Source organism: Salmo salar, chromosome ssa11 (assembly GCF_905237065.1).
Source record: "Salmo salar chromosome ssa11, Ssal_v3.1, whole genome shotgun sequence".
Taxonomy (NCBI): domain Eukaryota; kingdom Metazoa; phylum Chordata; class Actinopteri; order Salmoniformes; family Salmonidae; genus Salmo; species Salmo salar.
The window spans coordinates 95,711,483-95,730,914 of NC_059452.1; the positions used below are offsets into that span (position 1 = coordinate 95,711,483).

General features: G+C 41.5%; 5 long non-coding RNA genes across 6 annotated transcripts; 3 read left to right on the top strand and 2 right to left on the bottom strand.

The window, feature by feature from the left end:
- The first annotated feature begins 1,716 nt into the window (after positions 1–1,716).
- Positions 1,717–2,833, top strand: LOC123725199 (uncharacterized). Its single transcript, XR_006757692.1, has 2 exons — positions 1,717–1,927; positions 2,159–2,833. It is a non-coding gene; the product is annotated as an uncharacterized lncRNA (long non-coding RNA).
- A 334-nt stretch (positions 2,834–3,167) lies between these two features.
- LOC106563714 (uncharacterized) lies at positions 3,168–4,156 on the bottom strand. The gene is made up of 2 exons (XR_001319304.2): positions 3,635–4,156; positions 3,168–3,474 (listed from the first exon to the last, which is right to left on the bottom strand). It is a non-coding gene; the product is annotated as an uncharacterized lncRNA (long non-coding RNA).
- Positions 4,157–9,477: 5,321 nt separating this feature from the next.
- On the bottom strand, positions 9,478–11,115 carry LOC123725200 (uncharacterized). The gene is made up of 3 exons (XR_006757693.1): positions 10,850–11,115; positions 10,314–10,638; positions 9,478–10,113 (listed from the first exon to the last, which is right to left on the bottom strand). It is a non-coding gene; the product is annotated as an uncharacterized lncRNA (long non-coding RNA).
- LOC106563670 (uncharacterized) lies at positions 11,009–15,140 on the top strand. 2 transcript variants are annotated; one of them, XR_001319299.2, is made up of 4 exons: positions 11,009–11,327; positions 11,843–11,966; positions 12,341–12,450; positions 12,806–15,140. It is a non-coding gene; the product is annotated as an uncharacterized lncRNA (long non-coding RNA). The 2 variants fall into 2 exon arrangements; XR_001319300.2 differs by having other exon boundaries at positions 11,020–11,327; positions 11,831–11,966.
- A 1,716-nt stretch (positions 15,141–16,856) lies between these two features.
- Positions 16,857–18,790, top strand: LOC106563713 (uncharacterized). Its single transcript, XR_001319303.2, has 2 exons — positions 16,857–17,139; positions 17,541–18,790. It is a non-coding gene; the product is annotated as an uncharacterized lncRNA (long non-coding RNA).
- The last annotated feature ends 642 nt before the right edge of the window (positions 18,791–19,432 follow it).

Sequence of the window (19,432 nt, forward strand, 5' to 3'; positions counted from 1 at the left end):
CATAGGAAAAAAAGCACAATTACAGTCACCAACGCTTTGGATAACATGAAAACAGCCTAAACAGCTCTGCTAGGATGAGTAAAATGGTCAGAGTGGGGTGTTTAGTTGGCATTCTCTCAACCACCTTCGCCTGGAATGCTTTTCCAACAGTCTTGAAGGAGTTCCCACATATGCTGAGCACTTGTTGGCTACATTTCCTTTACTCTGCGGACCAACTCATCCCAAACCATCTCAATTGGGTTGATGTTCGGTGATTATGGAGGCCAGGTCATCTGATGCAGCACTCCATCACTCTCCTTCTTGGTCAAATAGCCCTTACACAGCCTGGAGGTGAATTGGGTCGTTGTCCTTTTGAAAAACAAATGACAGTCCCACTAAGTGCAAACCAGATGGGATGGCATATCGCTGCAGAATGCTGTGGTAGCCATGCTGGTTAAGTGTGCCTTGAATTCTAAGTAAATCACAGACAGTGTCACCAGCAAAACACCATCACACCTCCTCCTCCATGCTTCACCGTGGGAACCACACATGCGGAGATCATCCATTCACCTATTCTGCATCTCACAAAGACATGGCGGTTGGAATTAAAAATCTCAAATTTGGATTCATTAGACCAGGGGAGAGATTTCCAACGGTCTAATGTCCATTGCTCATGTTTCTTGGCCCAAGCAAGTCTCTTATTATTATGTGTCCTTTAGTAGTGGTTTCTTTGCAGCAATTTGTCCATAAAGGCCTGATTCACACAGTCTCCTCTAAACAGTTGATGTTGAGATGTGTCTGTTACTTGAACTATGTGAAGCATTTATTTGGGATGCAATCTAAGGTGCAGTTAACTCTAATGAACTTATCCTCTGCAGCAGAGGTAACTCTGGGTCTTCCTTTCCTGTGGCAGTCCTCATGAGAGCCAGTTTCATCATAGTGCTTGATGGTCATAGCGCTTGATCGCACAACATTTTTCAGAATGACTGACCTTCATGTCTTAAAGTAATGAACTGTCATTTCTCTTTACTTATTTGAGCTGTTCTTGCCATAATATGGACTTGGTCTTTTACCAAATAGGGCTATCTTCTGTATAACAACCCTACCTTGTCACAACACAACTGATTGGCTCAAACGCATTAAGGAAAGAAATTCCACAAAATAACTTTTTACAAGGCACACCTGCTAATTGAAGTGCATTCCAGGTGACTACCTCATGAAGCTGGTTGAGAGAATGCCAAGAGGGTGCAAAGCTGTCATCAAGGCAAAGGGTGGCTACTTTGAAGAATCTTAAATATAAATATATTTTGATTTGTTTAACACATTTTTGGTTACTACATGATTCCATATGTGCCATTTCATAGTTTTGATGTCTTCACTATTATTCTACAATGTAGAAAAGAGTAAAAATTAAGAAAAACCCTGGAATGAGAAGGTGTGTCCAAACATTTGATGGGTACTGTATACTACTGTATACTACGTATTGTTATGGTACTGTATACCATAACAATACGTTATCAACTTTTTATCAACAAAAAGTAATTATTTTCAAATAATCCAAATTTGCCTTATCATATGCCTTAAATATTTCATAACGATATCACAATTTACATATAGCCTACTTACTCCTCAATCAGATCAAGAACATCTTGTTAATTATTTTCATCGTCTCTAAGGGAACGATCTGGGGCAGACTCGGGCATGATACACTAGAACAGGTTGCCGCGCGGTGGAACACCGCTTCCCTTTCATTTCAATCGGGGACCTTTGGGCGGTACGAAGGTGGCGAGAGAGGCGGTGAAAAAGTTTAACTTTTTACAACGGCGACCGCTGGGCGATGACCAATCATATCGAGTGGTTCCCATGACGAATTTGACGCTATACGACCCAAGGCTGGAGACTTTCTTCAACAAAGATGGCTGACAAAAATACTAGGATGGAAGCAAATGTAAGTGATTATAACGTCATAACGAATCATGCAAAAAAAATGTACAGTTGACAGGAATATGTTAATCTAGAGACAAACGAGTTTGCATATTTTTTTAATCATAAAGTTAATTTACGAAAATCGCGATTTAGCAAGCTAGCTGACTAGCTAACATTAGCCAGCTAGCTGGCTAGCTTTATGGGTGTTGTGACATGAGTATGAAATTGTAATTGTGGTTGTTTAATGTTTTAGAGACTCCTGAAACAACCAGCAAACCAGGCTGTCGTCTTGTGAAACAGTGGATGTAAAGAATCTAACTAGCTAAAGCATTTACTGCAAATTTAATGTACAATTTTGTAAGCTTGCCTTGCTATTTGCCGAGGATAAAAAAATACCTGCATGCCTATGGATGTGTAGCTAGCCATCTAGCCGATCTGTGTATGGACCCAAACGTTTGGTATACATATTAGTTCAGAACCGAATTATATATTTTTTTAACTAGGCAAGTCCGTTAAGAAAAAAATATTATTTACAATGAGGGCCTACCCCTGCGACGCTGGGCCGCCCTATGGGACTTCCAATCAAGGCCAGATGTGATGGATTCGAACCAGGTTCTGCGGTGACGCCTCTTGCACTGGGATGCAGTGTCTTAGACCACTGCGCCACTCAGGAGCCTATCATAGCCAGTTGTATCAACTTCAAAACAGTCTGGATGACATTAATGACGCCTATGGATTGAGTAGAATATAATAACTTTGTGCCAAGGATGCAAGTTGTATATACATGTAGTTATTACCATGCATGAGATCCCCACATTGTAGCCTGTAAATTTAATATAGTCACTGATCATGTACTCTACCTTGGCAAATAAAGGTGCAGTTCAGGTATGAATGTCTTTTGAGATAATCCAATACCAGGAATATCACATTCCAGTCTTTGTATTATGCTGTGTCTGCATGTATGTATTACAATTATACACTTCACCAGTGTTTACCAATCTTGGTCCTGCGACATCAATGGTTACACATTGTAACTAATTGACTAGAAACAGGATTTAACTAGTTAAAGTCTGATTTGTAATTCATATATACACATACAGAAATATAATTTACAAAACAGTACACTACACTTCCTATGCATCATGTAAATAGTCTAAAACCGGTTCATCTCAATATCTAATGCCCTTCATCTGCATTGATCTGATAAACACAGGATAGGTGGAGTATTTCATCAAATGAGAGACTTAATTTCAACCAGTAGATAATGTGAAACGCTTTATTGAAAGCAGTTCATTATCCAAGGGTTATCAATACAAGTTCAAACTGTACTTCAATGCACATCTGTTATGCATTATAAAAACAGAGGAAGAGGTGTAAAAGACAGAAAGGGAAAGAGGTAAGAACATATGCTGCCTTCCCTGCTCCTATGATTAATGAATCACAGTGCAACCCAAATATTCTCTCAGTTCATCACAATTACATGTGTCTAGTCGGCCCGAAGGTCATCTTAAAAGCGGGTGAGGTGGCGATGGTGGGACTGGGGGTTGGCATCCTCTCACATCAAAACATCTGCAGATGTAGAGAGCATGTTTATGCCTTGTGTTTTTATTTTTTATTCTAACATTGTAAGTCATAATAATCAGGAGGTGAAATGCAAACTGACCTTGGATCATTAACTCTGTATTTCAATGTAAAGCATCTCTTTAATAATACTTCCTGTTGACCTTACCAAGTTGCCTCTCCTCTTATCATGCTGTGCCCTCTATGTAGCCAGTTCAGATGCGTGAGGGGTTTACCGACCCAGCTGATATAACCTAGAGGATTTAGGGAGAAGAGGGAGGAAGTGAAGGAGAGAGACTTATTGAGAAATTAAGTTAGTTAAAGGGACAGTGTTCAACAGGAATCTGTGTGTGTGGCCTCACCTGGTGTCCACACTAAGTGGCTGCAGAGTACTTTGTGCTGAAAACCATGAATGAACACGAGGACAAACAATATAGCATAGTTATAGAAATAGTGAAGTGTCTTGCTATTCTCCATGGTTGGCTCTTTTGCCCATTCTTTGAAGGTGGAAGGAGCCACAGTTATACACCTGAGCCTGCTTACTGCACAACACAATCCATCAATCAGATTGATACATGTGTAGATTTTTTTATTTTACCTTTATTTAACCAGGTTGGCAAGTTGAGAACAAGTTCTCATTTACAATTGTGACCTGGCCAAGATAAAGCAAAGCAGTTTGACACATACAACAACAGAGTTACACATGGAGTAAAACAAGTATACAGTCAATAATACAGTAGAAAAATAAGTGTATATACAATGTGAGCAAATGAGGAGATATAAGGGAGGTAAAGGCGAAAAAAGGCCATGGTGGCGAAGTACATACAATATAGCAAGTAAAACACGAATGGTAGAGTTGCAGTGGAAGAAAGTGCAAAGTAGAAATAATGGGGTGCAAAGGAGCAAAATAAATAAATACAGTAGGGGAAGAGGTAGTTATTTGGGCTAAATTATAGATGGGCTATGTACAGGTGCAGTAATCTGTGAGCTGCTCTGACAGCTGGTGCTTAAAGCTAGTGAGGGAGATAAGTGTTTCCAGATTCAGAGATTTTTGTAGTTTGTTCCAGTCATTGGTAGCAGAGAACTGGAAGGAGAGGCGGCCAAAGGAGGAATTGGCTTTGGGGGTGACCAGTGAGATATACCTGCTGGAGCGCGTGCTACAGGTGGGTGCTGCTATGGTGACCAGCGAGCTGAGATAAGGGGGGACTTTACCTAGCAGGGTCTTGTAGATGACCTGGAGCCAGTGGGTTTGGCGACGAGTATGAAGCGAGGGCCAGCCAACGAGAGGTCGCAGTGGTGGGTAGTATATGGGGCTTTGGTGACAAAACGGATGGCACTGTGATAAACTGCATCCAGTTCATTGAGTAGGGTATTGGAGGCAATTTTGTAAATGACATCTCCGAAGTCGAGGATCGGTAGGATGGTCAGTTTTACGATGGTATGTTTGGCAGCATGCGTGAAGGATGCTTTGTTGTGAAATAGGAACCTAATTCTAGATGTAACTTTGGATTGGAGATGTTTGATGTGAGTCTGGAAGGAGAGTTTACAGTCTAACCAGACACCTAGGTATTTGTAGTTGTCCACATATTCTAAGTCAGATCCGCCCAGAGTAGTGATGCTGGACGGGCGGGCAGGTGCAGGCAGCGGTCGGTTGAAGAGCATGCATTTAGTTTTACTTGTATTTAAGAACAGTTGGAGGCCATGGAAGGAGAGTTGTATGGCATTGAAGCTCGTCTGGAGGGTTGTTAACCTGTTAGGGCTAGGGGGCAGTATTGACACGGCCGGATAAAAAACGTACCCGATTTAATCTGGTTACTACTCCTGCCCAGTAACTAGAATATGCATATAATTATTGGCTTTGGATAGAAAAAACCCTAAAGTTTCTAAAACTGTTTGAATGGTGTCTGTGAGTATAACAGAACTCATATGGCAGGCAAAAACCTGAGAAGATTCCAAACAGGAAGCGCCCTCTCTGACAAGTTGTTCATCTTGGCTCTTTTTATTGAAGACTGAGGATCTTTGCCGTAACATTTCCTACGGCTCCCATAGGCTCTCAGAACCCGGGAAAAAGCTGAATGATATCGAGGCAGCCTCTGGCTGAAACACATTATCGCGTTTGGATAGTGGCTGGTCAGAGTACTCTGAGACTCACGCTCGTGCACGAGGGCACGAGATGTATTTATTTTCTCTCTCTTTGTACGTATACAGGCTTTCCCGGTCGGAATAGTATCGCTTTTTTACGAGAAAAATGGCATAAAAATTGATTTTAAACCGCGGTTGACATGCTTCGAAGTACGGTAATGGAATATTTAGAATTTTTTTGTCACGAAATGCGCCATGCTCGCCACCCTTATTTACCCTTTCGGATAGTGTCTTGAACGCACGAACAAAACGCCGCTGTTTGGATATAACAATGGATTATTTGGGACCAAACCAACATTTGTTATTGAAGTAGCAGTCCTGGGAGTGCATTCTGACGAAAAACACCAAAGGTAATCAAACTTTTCTAATAGTAAATCGGAGTTTGGTGAAGGCTAAACTTGCTGGGTGTCAAAATAGCTAGCCCTCTGATGCCGGGCTATCTACTGAGAATATTGCAAAATGTGCTTTCACCGAAAAGCTATTTTAAAATCGGACATATCGAGTGCATAGAGGAGTTCTGTATCTATAATTCTTAAAATAATTGTTATGTTTTTTGTGAACGTTTATCGTGAGTAATTTAGTAAATTCACCGGCAGTGTTCGGTGGGAATGCTAGTCACATGCTAATGTAAAAAGCTGGTTTTTGATATAAATATGAACTTGATTGAACAAAACATGCATGTATTGTATAACATAATGTCCTAGGGTTGTCATCTGATGAAGATCATCAAAGGTTAGTGCTGCATTTAGCTGTGGTTTGGGTTTATGTGACATTATATGCTAGCTTGAAAAATGGGTGTCTGATTATTTCTGACTGGGTACTCTGCTGACAATCTAATGTTTAGCTTTCGTTGTAAAGCCTTTTTGAAATCGGACAGTGTGGTTAGATTAACGAGAGTCTTGTCTTTAAAATGCTGTAAAATAGTCATATGTTTGAAAAATTGAAGTTTTTGCATTTGAGGTATTTTAATAACGCGCCACGGGATTACACTGGCTGTTGAGTAGGTGGGACGCCCATAGAGGTTAACACAGTGTCCAAAGAAGGGCCAGAAGTATACAGAATGGTGTCGTTTGCGTAGAGGTGGATCAGAGACTCACCAGCAGCAAGAGCAACATCATTGATGTATACAGAGAAGAGAGTTGGCCCAAGAATTGAACCCTGTGGCACCCCCATAGAGACTGCCAGAGGTCCGGACAACAGGCCCTCCGATTTGACACACTGAACTCTATCAGAGAAGTAGTTGGTGAACCAGGCGAGGCAGTCATTTGAGAAACCAAGGCTATTGAGTCTGCCGATGAGGATGTGGTGATTGACAGAGTCGAAAGCCTTGGCCAGGTCAATGAATACGGCTGCACAGTATTGTTTCTTATCGATGGCGGTTAAGATATCGTTTAGGACCTTGAGCGTGGCTGAGGTGCACCCATGACCAGCTCTGAAACCAGATTGCATAGCGGAGAACGTGCGGTGGGATTCGAAATGGTCGGTAATCTGTTTGTTGACTTGGCTTTCGAAGACCTTAGAAAGGCAGGGTAGGATAGATATAGGTCTGTAGCAGTTTGGGTCAAGAGTGTCCCCCTCTTTGAAGAGGGGGATGACCGCAGCTGCTGTTTGGGGATCTCAGACGACACGAAAGAGAGGTTGAACAGGCTAGTAATAGGGGTTGCAACAATTTCGGCAGATAATTTTAGCAAGAAAGGGACCAGATTGTCTAGTCGGCTGATTTGTAGGGGTCCAGATTTTGCAGCTCTTTCAGAACATCAGCAGACTGGATTTGGGAGAAGGAGAAATGGGGAAGGCTTGGGCGAGTTGCTGTGGGGGGTGCAGTGCTGTTGACCAGGGTAGGGGTAGCCAGGTAGAAAGCATGGCCAGCCGTAGACAAAATGCTTATTGAAATTCTCATTTATAGTGGATTTATCGGTGGTGACAGAGTTTCCTACCCTCAGTGCAGTGGGCAGCGGGGAGTAGGTGCTCTTATTCTCCATGGACTTTACAGTGTCCCAGAACTTTGAGTTTGTGTTGCAGGAAGCAAATTTCTGCTTGAAAAAGCTAGCCATGGCTTTTCTAACTGCCTGTGTATATTGGTTTCTAACTTCCCTGAAAAGTTGCATATCACGGGGGCTGTTCGATGCTAATGCAGAACGCCACAGGATGTTTTTGTGTTGGTTAAGGGCAGTCAGGACTGGAGGGAACCAAGGGCTATATCTGTTCCTGGTTCTACATTTTTGAATGGGGCATGCTTATTTAAGATGGTGTGGAAGGCATTTAAAAAAAATAAGGCCGATTAGAAAGGCCTGCTCGCTGAAGTGTTTCAGGGAGCGTTTGAAAGTGATGAGTGGAGGTCGTTTGACCGCTGGCCCATTACGGATGCAGGCAATGAGGCAGTGATCGCTGAGATCTTGGTTGAAAACAGCAGAGGTGTATTTAGAGGGCAAGTTGGTTAGGATGATATCTATGAGGGTGCCCGTGTTTACGGCTTTGGGGTGGTACCTGGTAGGTTCATTAATAATTTGTGTGAGATTGATGGCATCAAGCTTAGATTGTAGGATGGCTGGGGTGTTAAGCATGTCCCAGTTTAGGTCACCTAGCAGCACGAGCTCTGAAGATAGATGGGGGGTAATCAGTTCACATATGGTGTCCAGAGCACAGCTGTGGGCAGAGGGTGGTCTATAGTAGGCGGCAACGGTGAGAGACTTGTTTTTAGAGAGGTGGATTTTTAAAAGTAGATGTTCAAATTGTTTGGGTACAAACCTGGATAGTAGGACAGAACTCTGCAGGCTATCACTGCAGTAGATTGCAACACCGCCCCCTTTGGCCGTTCTATCTTGTCTGAAAATGTTGTAGTTGTGATGGAGATTTCAGAGTTTTTGGTGGTCTTCCTAAGCCAGGATTCAGACACGGCTAGGACATCCGGGTTGGCAGAGTGTGCTAAAGCAGTGAATAAAACAAACTTAGGGAGGAGGCTTCTAATGTTAACATGCATGAAACCAAGGCTATTACGGTTACAGAATCATCAAAAGAGAGTGCCTGGGGAATAGGAGTGGAGCTAGGCACTGCAGGGCCTGGATTCACCTCTACATCGCCAGAGGAGGAGTAGGATAAGGGTGCGGCTAAAAGCTATGAGAATTGGTTGTCTAGGACGTCCGGAACAGAGAGTAAAAGGAGCAGGTTTCTGGGGGCGATAAAATTGCTTCAAGGTATAATGTACAAAAGGTATGGTAGGATGTGAATACAGTGGAGGTAAACCCAGGCATTGAGTGATGATGAGAGAGATATTGTCTCTAGACACATCATTGAAACCAGGTGATATCATCGCATGTGTGGGTGGTGGAACTGAAAGGTTGGATAAGGTATAATGAGCAGGGCTAGAGGCTCTACAGTGAAATAAACCAATAACCACTAACCAGAACAGCAATGGACAACTTAACTTCTCTAGGGTATGTGGGACGGTAGCGTCCCACCTCGCCAACAGCCAACTCATAATTCAAATTTCTCACACATACAAGTATTATACACCATTTTAAAGATAATCTTCTCGTTAATCCAACCAGTGTCCGATTTCAAAAAGGCTTTACGGCGAAAGCATAGTATTAGATTATGTTAGGACAGCACCTAGACAAGAAAAACCACACAGCCATTTTCCAAGCAGCGTCACAAAAAACAGAAATACAGCTAAAATTAATCACTAACCTTTGATGCTCTTCATCAGATGGCACTCATAGGACTTCATGTATGTTTTTACATTGGCGTGTAATGTTCAGAAATGTTTTGAAGTTGAGTTTAAAAAAAATATATATATAAAAAGATATGTGAAGGAAATATATATATATATATATATATATATATACACACATACATACACACACACACACACACACACACACACACACGGGACAAGACGAGGACAAAGGACGTCTGACTGCTATGCCATCTTGGAACCCTGATGTGGGTTATAGGGTGTCTAATAATTCTTTTTCAATATGGGTGACTTAAAATAGCCTGTTTTTGTTTTTGTACAGACAGCACACCCTTACCTAAACAGTACCCTCACCTGAGAAGTGGAAATCACAGGGACAGAAACTGGGAATTGAATAACTGCAGTTGACATAGCTAAGTAAATGGTAAAATACTCTTATTGCAATGTGAATGGCTATTAAAAGAGCCTTTGGTTGTGCGTAGTGTAGTCTATGGTGTTGCCAGGGAACAACTCCCTCTTCAAAGAAGTAGGAGGTGAAGATCTCCCGCACACGGATTGCTTCTCTTGCTGCATTGTTGGACCCCATCCTTGAAGCATCCTGCAGACTTCTCCTCTGGCACACGGCGGCGAGCTGCAGATCCCCTCCTGGTCCTCGTGTCCATCCTCATGAAGTTATGCAGAACACAGGTAGCCTTCACACACCTGAATTCCTCCAGGAGGCAGTCCCAGATGGCCCTGGTCACCCAACCTTGCAGTGCCCTACACGGTAACTGTAGGCAATCATTTTGAAGGAATCTCCAGCTACAAGGTATCTGTAGGAATATGGAAGACAATGTAATTATTAGACTTTTACATCACCAGGTCATTGTGGATTACTAAAGTATAATATCCCTGATAACAAATCATGATAACATTGGATAGATAGATGCATGGGCACACATATGTACATGTGTAGCATGTGACAATAACAGGATCATATCAAGGATAGCATCACAAATGAATACATAAATACCACTAGAAGCTTGACGATGAGTTGATCATTTGAATCAGCTGTGCAGTGCTAAGGCAAAAACAAAAATGTGCACCCCTTTGAGTCCCCGGGACTGAGAACCACTGCTCTTCATTGGGACCTCTATCTGAGGACAGAAAACCTCACAAGAAACAGACTTCATTATAGTCAAATTACACCGCACTGAATATTAAGGTAATATTATCGCCATCCTCACTTTTAGGGACAGGAACTACATAAAAGTACCTGCCCTATCCAGAATAGCCTCCTCTCTCACTGACAGTTGGGGCTGCTATCCTTTCACCCTCCATGGCTGTTAGCAAGCTACCTACAAATGCATTTGAAGTTTGTTTTTTACAGTGATAAATACAGGTGGTGATATTTCATTCACTTAGCTAGCTATCTATCTATACAGTATGTGACGTTTGCTAGGTAGCTAGCTAGCCAACGAGCAGTTCATTTGAGTTAGCCTGCACTGTAGCTAGTTAGCTAATAATGCATTGTTTGTTTTTTTACATTTTCGAAATGTATTTACTTACTTGAATAGGTTCTCCCAGCCATGTGGCCAATTGGAATCACAATGGGCGGCCTACGCGGCACGCGGAAATGTACCGCTTTCTAGTGTACATTCACGGTCGCCAGGTGTACTGTGTTTCCTCCCACACATTGGTGCAGCTGGCTTCCGGGTTAAGCGGGCATTGTGTCAAGGAGCAGTGTGGCTTGGCTGGGTAGTATTTCGGAGGACGCACGGCTCTCGACCTTCGCCTCTCCCGAGTCCTTACGGGAGTTGCACTGATGGGACAAGACTGTAACTACCAATTGGGGAGAAAAAGGGATAAGAAACAAACAAAAAACAATTTTACATTTATAATTGATTGAGGTAGGGACATCCCAAGGATCCCGAATAGCACGGACACTCTGGACATAATATTTTCTAGGCCATTAGTGATAACAGGAAATACACAAGCCATAGGCTACACTATAGCTCAAGGTGTGTCGGCATGCACGGGAAAAACGGTACGTTTCTAAAATGTATGGTTGATTTAATTAATATAAGGGCCATTCCGCCGAATCAGTGCCTTTTCCATCCCCAGGACATTACATGCATAAATATGCATGAAAAGTATCTGTATAATACATATAATAATAATAATAAATAAATAAATAAATATAAATGCATGAAATGAAATCTATGCATTCACTACTGTAAGTCACTCTGGATAAGAGCGTCTGCTAAATGACTAAAATGTAACTGTAAAATATTATCAAGCAAAGTGTCCAGCACATTGTCATAATTGCAATTTTAAGATGCATAATGTACAACCTTAATAAAAACTACCTAGAACACTGAAAAAATAGGATTTTAGCCTGTCCCCACTACACTTCACCATTAAATATAATGATTTATAAACATTCAGAAATCTTTTTTTATTATTAATGTGTGACTTTCTTTCCAATTTAGACATAAAATACATTTTCTCAGCGGAAAGTCATAATGTTAGTTAAAATACAAATTTTAGTTTTGTCCCCAGGTTTTCACTGAGTCCTGTTACCCTGACACATTCCACCCTCTAAACTTTGGGACATTCCCCAAGTCACATGATCAACAGGCAGTAACATCATTTGAGTCTCCTGAAGGCCATGGGAAGACCAAAGGTAAGTTCTCTCAATCTTTTTATCATATTGTAAGTATGACTGTGAATGTCAATCTCAACGTACAGTCCTTTTTTAAAAAAGATTGTTTTGGGAAACCACTTGAAGGTGCTAAGTGTTCTCATGCTATTAACATTGATGCCATGTGGCTGCATTTCATGTATTTGCTAATGCTATGCTAAAAACTCAGTCCTGTTACTCATATGAAGGGTAACAGGACTGAATAAGATTAACAGGAGTGAGAAGTTTGAATAAAATAGCCATTTTAAATGTGTATCTGGTATATACATTATAATACTATTCTCTTGATTTTAAGTTTTACAGTTTGAATTACTGATGGTTTTTTCAGTTTTACAATGTGAACACATTACTTACAGGGAGCCAATCGATTAAGTGCTGCAGAGAAGCAGCGGCACTATCGTGCTCAACGCGATGCCGACCCAGAAAGGAGAGACGGATACTTAAAGAAGGAATAGCAGAAATACAGGTAGGATATAGCATCAAGCAGGAAGAAAACAGTCTAACATTTAGTAAGAGGGAAAAGCGCAGACATCACAAAAAGTGGAGGGAGACTTACTATAGGATCAAGTCCAGGAAAGAAGCCCTAAAGCACCTCAAAAGCACCTCACCACACCTCCAGATAGCCCCCATCTTTCACCAGACATAACTGTTAATCCAGAGCCAAGCAGTTCAAGGTCAGGATGAGACTTACTGCTAGTGTGTTAAATGGTTTATGTGTAAAATGATTGATGGCTGGTTAATAGGGCATATAGATAACATTTGACTGTAGCCACTTATTAATTTAACATCTATTGTAATTGTGATGTACTTGTGTGTTTTAGGCAAAGGATGAAGGGCTTAAAAGGAGGTGAAAGACATCAGAGAAGAGCTACAAAAGCAGCTACAGACACAAACCCGATAAAAGGAGAGGTATAAGGAAAACATTCTGCGTATGAAACAGAATAATCCATCTCCATGTACAAAAGTTGACAAACATGAGACTGCTACCACGCGCTACAATACAAAAGACCCTTCTCTTCCACGAGGCCTTAGTGGAGGACATCCGACAGAGGTACAGCAACTCACGGGGAGAAAGGAAAAGGCAACTCATCTCAAAGATAGTGACAGGAAAACAAAAAGAAATATAGGCTGCAACGTCTCTCCCAAAGTTCATTTGGGTTGTCAAAGAAAAGGTGGCTGATGAATGCGAAGAATGCAGAACTTAACTTAAACTACCAAAGGAAGAGAAACAATAGGGTGGTAGATGGCTTCATAAACAAAGTCTGAGATTTTTCCACCATGGATGATGTCAGTCGATTAACGACTGGGAAGAGGCAGACCCCTCACCCTGAAGAAAATCAGAAGAGGTTCCTTTTGGACACAATGAAAAATCTACATGTGAAGTTGTTGGCAGAACATGATGAGTCTATCTCATACTCCCTCTTCTGCTCGCTGAGCCCCTTTTGGGTTTTTCACCCAACTCTAATTGACCAGGAGACTTGCATGTGCAAACAGCATGAACATCTCCGTTTTATCGTACAGAAACTGCACCACCTGAAGATAATCAACACTTTCAATCCTGATGAACTTCTAAAATCCATCACATGCAACGTGGAGTGCATGAAGTGCATGTATGGAGAATGTGTGGTGTGCAAGGACCTCTCTTGTCCCGTCTCTGGCCAATACAATGATAAGAGTGAAACGACTTCTGTCCAGTGGGCAACTGTGGATAAGGAGCACAAGAATGACCCCAATGGCGGAACATCCAAAGTCACCATCAAAAAAGAGTTCCAGACCACCAGATGCATCAGGCAGTAACCCTAGGCCATGAAGAGCTGACCTACAGTGACATCAGCTGCTTGTGCACAGCAAGACAACATCTGAGCTGTGAGTGCTTTAATGCAAAGCATTTCACATTCAATTGACAGAAGGCTCCCACGACCACAGGAGATCAGTGGCAAAGTTCTGAGGTTGTTGGCAAACGGTGTGTGCTGAAGTACGACGGTCAACTGTACCCTGGCATCATCACAGACACAAACAACACACACGTCAAGGTTTATTGTATGAAAAGTATTGTGGCCAACAGGTTTTGCTGGCCAGTCCGCGAAGACATCCTTTCGTACCCGTTTCAAGACATCCTGTGTACAATCCCACCAGCGAGGCAGGTCACAGCTCGTTACATGGAAATTGACAACGAAGTCTGGGCCAAACTTAACTGTTTCTTAGAAAAGGCAAGGCAAGTTTTTGTTCATTATTTGATTGAAATTCTGTATGAAATACAATTGTATATTGTGTTTGCAAGTGAATGTTGTGTTTTATATGCCGAAAATAGTATTTTCAAGTTAATATTAGATACTGGTAGTCAATGTAGAGATCTGAGGATCTGCTTCATATGCTCAGCTTTTTGTATTTGTCTTTCTTGCCTTTTGAGAGGAAGATGGAGAACCCATACTGTGCAGAGGCAGGAGCCTGACACACATGCTGCAGGGGGACGAGTGATACTCACACCTTTCTCTCTCTCTCTCTCTTTCCACTGCACACACACACAAGCGCACGCTCACATACACACACACACACACACTCATGCAAAAGCATGCACACACAATTGTTACAGCTTTTATGTTGCTATTTAGACTAAGATATTCTTTTCCAAATATAATGACCTCTGTTTTATCTTTGTTTAATTGAAGGAAGTTCTGTGACATCCAGTTATTCTCTCACACACAAGCACTCATTCCTGTTACTCAGTGCTCATTCCTGTGACCCAATGTTCATTCCTGTTACTTCATTGTTTTTTAGTTTAAAAAATTAAGATAAACCACTTATTTTTCAATTATGTTTGGTCCATCATTTAAACAGTTGTTTGGTAAACCACATGATACATTTTTATCAAAAATCTAAGGGGGTCTCCCATAAAAATAAAAAATGGCTTTGTGTTAAAAAACACATTTTGCCTGCATATGTTGTGACTTTTTAGCTATAGATATATATTTTTGTACATGTAACCAATTTTCTTTAAAATACCCACTTTATTGAGGGAAAAACAAAGAAACTAGTTGGCATGACTTTTAATTGATATTTAAACAGTTGTAAGAGTTTTGGTAACAAGACTGGGAAAAATGCAACCATCTTCCATTTAGAAACCTTGTTAATAAATATATATAGAATTGCCAGAGATTGACCATAACACATTTTGAATAGTTAAATGTGTGTTATTAGATAGAATGAAGTTTCATTTTGAAAAGTTACAACATGCAAATGGTACCGATTCGGCGGAATGGCCCATAAGTATAAACCTTATGACTTTCATTAACACGCAGGTGTCATGCAGACATTAGTAAGGCATTAGTATCATGTCATGTCAGTTTGATGTTCAATGGTAGGCGACTTGCACATGGTGGTACGTTTGCCCAGGCTTAATTCTGGTACTTATCACCCCCCATACCAGCCTGTACAGTGGTTTCCTGGACTGTTTCCTGAAGACTTACTGCCACAACGGGCTCCGTGCCTGACCTGGCCAACATGGCTGGAACGCTGTGCTCTTTGCCCGATACGGGGCCTGCCAGCAGCTCACCAGGAGAGACTTTGGGCTGAAGAACGTGTCTGACCTCAGGTTGACAACACAGGATCTTTGTCTTTGCATTCTCGTCTCATCCCTCTCCCCTTCACTGTGTCTTTCTCTTCTTACAAATAAGTCTTCATCTTCGTATGTTATTGTTTATTGCTGATGTTTCTCTTTTCTCTCCTGTGATCTCTCTCTCTCTAATTATCTTTAACCTGTCTGTCACAGTAGCCTGCAGTATACCCTGTCTGGCTCCCTGGCATTGGTCTTCTGCTCACTGGTGTTGTCTCTCAGAGAGCTGGTGAAGGGTCGTATGCAGGCCATGCATGAGATGAGGCTGGGGGGGGGAGACCTCCCTGGTGTCATGCATGTAAGCGTCGCAACTGTTCTCCAGTGACCTTATGGGACCGTACAAAGGGACGTTGTCATTGGATGAACAACTTATTGACAAATAGACATATTTGGGTAGGAGGTCATCTCTTATTCAAGAGGAATCAATTTCTTTTCAAACCCAGTGCAAAAACATGTGTAGTTGGTGAATGCAATATACCTTACGTGAACCACCCATATAACCTGAGGGTCATAGTTGAAAGCACATTATGCAGAATGTACACTGAAGTGTGAAGTGTTGGTCCCATGTTTCATATCCTGAAATAAAAGATCACAGAATTGTTCCAAAATGCTTATTTCCCTCAAATTGTGTATACAAATGTGTTTACATCCCTGTTAGTGAGCATTTCTCCTTTGCCAAGATAATCCATCCACCTGACAGGTGTGGCATATCAAGAAACTGATTAAACAGCATGATCATTACACAGGTGCACCTTGTGCTGGGGACAATAAAAGGCCACACTAAAATGTGCAGTTTTGGCACACAACACAATGCCATAGATGTCTCAAGTTTTGAGGGAGCGTGCAATTGGCATGCTGACTGCAGGAATGTCCACCAGAGCTGTTGCCAGAGAATTGAATGTTAATTTCTCTACCTTAAGCTACCTCCAATGTTGTTTTAGAGAATTTTGCAGTACGTCCAACAGGCATCACAACCGCAGACCACGTATAACCACGCCAGCCCAGGTCCTCCACATCCGGCTTCTTCACCTGTGGGATCGTCTGAGACCAGCCACCCAGACAGCTGATGAAACCGAAGAGTATTTATGTCTGTAATAAAGCCCTTTGGTGTGGAAAGTCTAATTCTGATTGGCTGGGCCTAGCTCCCAAGTGGGTGGGCCTATGCCCTCCCAGGCCCACCCATGGCTGCGCTCCTGCCCAGTCATGTGAAATCCATAGATTTAGGGCCTAATTTATTTCAATTGACTGATTTCCTTGTATGAACTGCAACTCAGTAAAATCGTTGAAATGGTTGTATGTTGCGTTTATATTTTTGTTCAGTATATAATCCACTAGAAAGATGTTAATAGGTTGTGTGTTTGACTGTATTCTAGTGCACCATCCCCTGTCTTTCTTTCTCCCAGTTCCACCTGGTCAGTGGTGGGACACATTGAGGACAGATGGTCCTCCAGGCCTCTTCCAGGGAATGACCAGCACCTGGCTCTGAGAGGTGCCTGGGTGTATGGGATCTGCAGAACCCTGGCCAGTCCAATGTTGGCTTGGGTGAGTCCAGCCCTTACTTGATGACATTTATTTTATTAGGATCGTCATGACGACAGCTAGTCTTTCTAGGACTCCACTGTAGGGATTCAATTTCTCATTTAGCTATTCAGCAAACTCCAGATGATATAGATAATTGAGCCCCCTATAAATACATTTTAGTCATTTAGCAGACGCTGTTATCCAGAGCAACTTACAGTAGTGAGTGCATACATTTCATTTCATGCATTTATTTTTTATTTTTTTGTACTGGCCCCCCGTGGGAATCGAACCCACAACCCTGGCGTTGCAAACACCATGCTCTACCAACTGAACCACAGGGAAGGCCCTAGATCTAGTCTGTGGTACTGGTACACCTTCACACAACTGATCTTATGTGTGTTATTTGTTTTTGTCTTTGATAGACGCTGTCCCACTCTTAATCAGTGGGGGAGTTGGGGGGGAGCGGCTTTTGGTTGGCAGTGTCAAATACAGAATCCAGGTTCACTCCATGTCAGGCAAGCAGGCTGGGTTTCTCAGAACACTGCTCGGTATCATAAGGACAGACGGTGACAACATTTTCCTCCACATTATTTTTAATAATCTGATTGTACAGTTTATCCAAGGTCTTCTAAACTAGGTGCATTCTGTGAATCTCAAATGTAGTGTTAATCAGTAAACTTCTGATTGATTTATCGCCCAATCATTCCTTTCATGTTGGCAGCTTTGTTTTCCAGATAACAGAAATTAATTAACTCATTATCTACAGAAGATTAGGATTGCCCCCACATTTAATGCGATACGGTTTAGCAGTATGAGCTATTTAGTTTGTGATAGTGATAGCTTTGTCCGTCACAGCTTTCTAGTTTGAGCCCCTTTAGATTTCACATGTATGGGATTTTATGTATGCATGATGTGCTTGATGGTGTATTGCCTCTGTTCCAGGTGTCCCTGCTTTGTATTCTGGCCTAACCCCCACTTCCCCTCCAACGGAGCTCTATTCCTGGCTTATGAGTGGACGAGAAGAGCCCCCCTCTACCACACATCTGCATCCTGAGTTAGTTTGTAGATTTTGTTGTTTGTTGATGGGGCAGAAGAGGTTTGAAAATTCAAATTCCCCAAAAATGCATTAACATCTACAAAGCTCTAAAACTACATTGTTCATTTGTGTTAACCTCTGATCTTGTTTTGACCATGTTTTCTATGTCTGGGGTGTATTCACTAAGAACCCAGTCGAACCAAATGTAATGAAACGGGGAGGGACCTACCTGAATTTGTCCAATAGAAACACTTTTTATTTTGCAAAATGTTTTTTGGTTTGGAGCAAACGGTTACCGTTGCAAAACATTTTGCTATGGTCTTCGTCTAATGAATACACCCCTGGTCAATAGGTCTAATGTCTAGACACTGAACTTAATGAGTCAGTACACAATCAAAGGACTCTATGCACTACAACAACTCCAACATTCCAGCCACTGGTCCGAGACCAGCATTACACAATTTCACACAGGATCTGTTGTGTTGTCAACTAGTTTAAAAAAATGATCCTTCTATTTACGGTATATGTGTAAATAAAAGCTTTACGTATTACATTATATAGCTACAGCACAGCTCAACACTGTTATATTTTGTGTTATGTTTATTATTTTTTCTACATTAAATATATGTTACATACGTCAAGTGTTACCCCTCCTTTGTCATGTCAGAAAGCAATGTATTTAATGGACAACAATCAAATCAAATTGTACTTGTCACATGCGCCGAATACAACAGTGAAATGTTTACTTACAAGCCCTTAACCAACAATGCAGTCAAGAAATAGAGTTAAGAAAATATTTACTAAATTAACTAAAGTAACAAAATAAAATATAAAGTAACAAAATAAAATGACATTACCATAACAAGGCTATGAGGGTACCGGTACTGAATCAATGTGCTGGGGTACAGGTTAGTCGAGGTAATTTGTACATGTAGGTAGGGGTAAAGTGACTATGCATAGATATGTGTTGAATTGAACATCTGAATCTAATCCTAACCGGAAGTACAGTAAATGGATGTTAGGTAATGTGACCACTGTATTGAATTAGTTTTCTCTCTGTTTTTAAGTTGACTGTTAAAATTCTTCAAACCCCTTTTTTCTCCCTTGTCAGCAGACAAACTGGTGGTCTGATATAGTCAGCGTGAAGACATGGTGGTCATCATTTAACTCCGCGTATCCTAAATGCACATACAGCAACTGTCCACCAAGTTTGAACTTTGGGACAGATTCAAAACCATATTTTTGGATAGATCAAATACAATACTCTTCCACTGTAGT